This window comes from Olea europaea, chromosome 15 (genome assembly GCF_002742605.1).
Source record: "Olea europaea var. sylvestris chromosome 15, O_europaea_v1, whole genome shotgun sequence".
Taxonomy (NCBI): domain Eukaryota; kingdom Viridiplantae; phylum Streptophyta; class Magnoliopsida; order Lamiales; family Oleaceae; genus Olea; species Olea europaea.
Window position 1 is genome coordinate 8,723,828 of NC_036251.1, and position 4,339 is coordinate 8,728,166.

Below are 4,339 nucleotides of genomic sequence, written 5' to 3' on the forward strand. Positions count from 1 at the left end.
ATTCCAAGAAGACACATTTTTGTGAAGCATTTCATCAAACATTTTCAAAGAATCGTCAATATTGCCACATTTACTATACATGGTCATCAAAGAATCGTCAAAATATAACACCTCTTGTTCCATCAATATAACAACAAATGCATGTGATTTTATCCAAAAATTACACAATGAAACTGGAATAATATTATCAATACAACATTATTTGGACCAACCAATATAGTGGTAGTGATATCGGGGAGAAAAATGAAAAAATTACTGCAATACCTATGTTTGTTCTCTCCATACCAAGGAATTGAGCAAAACACCCTTATCGTGTCTTCTATTTCTGATCAAATTGATTTGGGGTTAGGGTTGTCGGGTGATTTGGACTCTGGGATTTGAGAGAGATGAAGTTGTGTCTTCCATTTTCGATGATATTGATTTGGGGGGTAGGGTTGTCGGGCGATTTGGGGTGGTATACGAGAGAGATGAAGCTGTTATTCTTCTATTTGATATTGAAATAAAGCTTTCAAATTGGCGTGTTTTGGAATTGAATAATTAAGTACGTGTTTGGGTCATTTAAGCGCGTGGCATTTATTTATTTTGTGTTCTACATTTTTAACAGCCACGTGTGAAATCGTTTACCACGTAGGCGCTTAGAAGAGACGGAAGTTAGCCGGTGAGCAATGGAGTGCAACTTAAAAAAATTCAATAAGTAATCGAATGCAAGGTAAAGTACGATGAGTGAAACATGACACTTTACAAAATAAACTTGTATTCAAACATTTAACTCTAAAAATTAGGTTGCTGCTAATCTCTCTCTTTTTTATTCATTTTTCCTCCATTTTCCCACAAAATCTCAATCCCTCTCTTCGTTCTTTCATGTACGTTTCATTTTCTCTCTATGGTTGTTCTTTCTACCCACCAATATCACTGTCCTTTTCTTTTTTCTTTTTAAAATCTTGTTTTGCCTTTTCTGTTTCTATCTAGATCTGGGAATTTTGTTCTGTTTTCGAGCTTAGCTTCAAATTGTTACAATTTGTGCCTCAGATCTAACTCTAAGCATAAACAAAGAGGAACCCAGAAAGGTAAAATTACTGAAAAAGAAGAAAAAATCCTAAAAAGTCTATCCACTTGTCCAATCTACGTATGTTTCTGATACCTAAAAATTAGTTTATTTTCATGATTATGTACATGTTGAACTATGAATATTTATTTGGTGAAATGTTCCTTAATTTTTTTGGTAACAATTTCAGATCCACCAACGTAAGTGTGCGTGAACCTTTTTTTTTTGTTTTTATTTTCTTTGTTTATCTGTAATGTGAGCTCTGTGTATAGGCTTTTGGGTTCTGGGAGTCTAGGGTAAAAAATCAATTGTTTTTGGTTTCGGTAGTTTGTGAAATTTTCGTTGAGTTATTGTTCATGTTGTGATGATAATGGTAAAAAATCAATCGCTTTGGCTGTTTATCCGTGAAATTAAAATTTTTTTTCCATGTAATCTGTTCTATCCTCTATCTTTCATGCTTCAAGGAAAGCCTCGAAATAGTTCGATTTTGACACACTAAATGTCAATGCAATTATTCATATCATGCTCTATGCCAAAGATCATATCTACTGGACGGTGATGGATATATATTTTGTTTCTTAGATCGGTATCCAAATACATCGGTTCTTTTTAGCATAACTCGGGAAAGTTAACATTTGATTCTTTTTTTCGGTAACTGATACACTTAAAGGATATGATCGATTGCTGAATTTTTTGTTGGATGAAGCAACAGAGTTTCTTAGAGTTAATTGATACATGTCCAATCTTTTATGGCTCGTTATACTCCAAATTCTATAGAATTCTTGTAGGTAGTATGTTAAACGAGATTATTTTCATTGTTGAAACATGTCTTAGTTGCCATACGTTAACAAGTTAATTATGCTTGCTCTTTGTCGAACTATTGGTATTTATTCTAGCAATTTGAGCTTATTGTATTATTACATTGCATCTTAAATATTTTAGGTGAATTTTTTCTTATACCTGCAAATTTTTTAAAATTAATCTTTTTTTAATATCGCAGTAAAGAACAGTGTAGAGGAGTGCACTATGTACTTAAATTGCGAATTCCTTTTAAAGTTTTAAAGTCCAGTACTCGAATATTTTGATGAGTTAAGTTATTTGATTTTATAAAAGCAATAGCTTGATGAGTTAATTGTTTTTCTTTTTCTTTGTCTGAATTGCAGGTGTCATTTTTTCTTCGAAATTGCCAATATACGTGGCTTGAATATGCTAAGCGAATTCCTTTTAAAGTTCAATACTTGAATATTTTGATGAGTTAAGTTACATGATTTATAAAAGCAATAGCTTGATGAGTTAATTGTTTTTCCTTTTCTTTGTGTGAATTGTAGGTGTAATTTTTTCTTGGGATAGTGCCAATTTGTGTGGCTTAGATATACTCAAAAGTATATGAAGTACAAAAAAATTCCTCATCGAAACCGTGAGTCAGAAAAGCTATCTAGATCTTTGATTAAATTTGAACCTAAATTGCTACAATAATTAAGACAAATGTGTGGAACATTATGTGTGAAAATGTTTTAAGTAATATATTATGTTTGCTTGTAGATGCATTTGTTGAACGGTATGGATATTTGGTATATCAGTTGCTTGAATAACTATTTTTTTAATTTTTTTGTATTTATGAGATAGAGATTTTGTTGAATTTAACGAATGTGTTCTCTTGTGTGAATTCTAACTAAAGCCAAAAGGCTCAAAACTATAGTGACGAACATTGTGCTAATGTACAGCTCTCTATTTTTTCATCCAATTCTTTGGGATATTGTTACATTAGTAATTTACTTCAAATCCAGATAGATGTCTGACCAATTTGGGAAGTGTAGAAAGTCGAGTCATAATTCTTGCTTGTTGAAATTGAGAAAACCAGACATTTTGCCTCACTATGGACATGATGTGTTTTTTTATTGGAGTCAGTTTCGTAATTTATAATTATATGCTTATAAATTATTTAATATCACTTGGATCATTCTTTCTTTTTGTTTGTTGATTATATCTCTATAAAATAGCTGAAAATAGTTGTTCCCTTTTCCTATAATACTGTGTAACTTTTTCCGGTTTAGTGCAAGACAATTTTTCCAAAAAATGAACCAAGTACGTTTCAATCACAATGTAGAACCTACAAGTCATGTTAATAAGCATTCTGAGCATTTGTTAAAAAATTGTTCAAGTGCCAAATGTCAATATATTATATTCATTTAGTCACAAATGACGAGGTATTGTGAGTAGAACTATACTTTTAAAACTCATATTAACATCTATAACTTATGCTAACAATTGCTCCCAATTGTTAACTAGCATTTGTTTATAGAAAAATGTTGAGGGTTCTCAGGGGGCATTCATTTGGACGTGGTATATCTATTAGAATGAGTGGTTAAGACTTGTCTTAATTTACACAAGTTAGCTCGTACTTCATGACACATATGAGTCTGATATCAATACATTTAGTTAGGTTACTATCTCTAGGTTGGCATTTTAATATTTGAAATGATGATTTTCTCATGGATGCTTCCCGTACATTTGTTTTAGGAAAATTTTACTGGTATATATTTGATAGGATCCTGCAACAGTAGCTGTTCGATACACAGAATCAAGGGCAAAAAGAGGACATAAATAGAACAAGAAGAATCTGACAGAATTGTAATATGTATTCTATAATCTGAAGTGCTGTAAATTCAAATACATTTTAATAGAAAGATAATACAAATATGTAAGATTGATGAAATGTATTCCAACTCTAATGCAAAAGAAATAATAAGTATTTGGCATTCGAGAGGCCAGTTCTCTCCCCTAGATCCTTCTCCATATCTTCTCTATTTGGCTATTATCTACCTATATTTATAGCATACATGTAACTACTTTTCCCCCAACTAATTTTACCCTCTAATAGACTTTAGTTTTCCACCATTTGCAGGTTATTCTTCTTCTGGGTCCTTCTAGATTATGTGAGGTAGATTGGAGCATATCAGTATTCTACTTCAATTGTACCCTTTCAAATAATGCCTTCAAGATTAGACTTTTACCGTCTCGTTTACATGCCCTGCAACTTCATTTCTACTTTTTCCTTGTAGAGTAGTTTTGTTTATTAGATGAAATTTGTTTTGTATGACAGACGTTTTAGGTTTAGCTTTAAGCAAGAGCCATTTAACTGTATTCAATTGATGGAAAGAAAGATAACAATTAGTTATAAAGGCAAAGGCAGAATTGGTCTTGTTGATAACACGTCAGAAAATGAAGTGAGGCAAATATTGGTAGACACAATTTATATAATTCAATGTAATCTTCATTCAATGCAGGGTTAAT

General features: G+C 31.7%; 1 long non-coding RNA gene across 2 annotated transcripts; it reads left to right on the forward strand.

Annotated features, from left to right (window-relative positions):
• Positions 1-773: 773 nt before the first annotated feature.
• On the forward strand, positions 774-4,093 carry LOC111410057. Of its 2 annotated transcripts, none has more exons than XR_002705607.1 (2): positions 774-1,126; positions 2,209-4,093. It is a non-coding gene; the product is annotated as an uncharacterized LOC111410057 (long non-coding RNA). The 2 variants fall into 2 exon arrangements; XR_002705606.1 differs by having other exon boundaries at positions 776-1,067.
• The last annotated feature ends 246 nt before the right edge of the window (positions 4,094-4,339 follow it).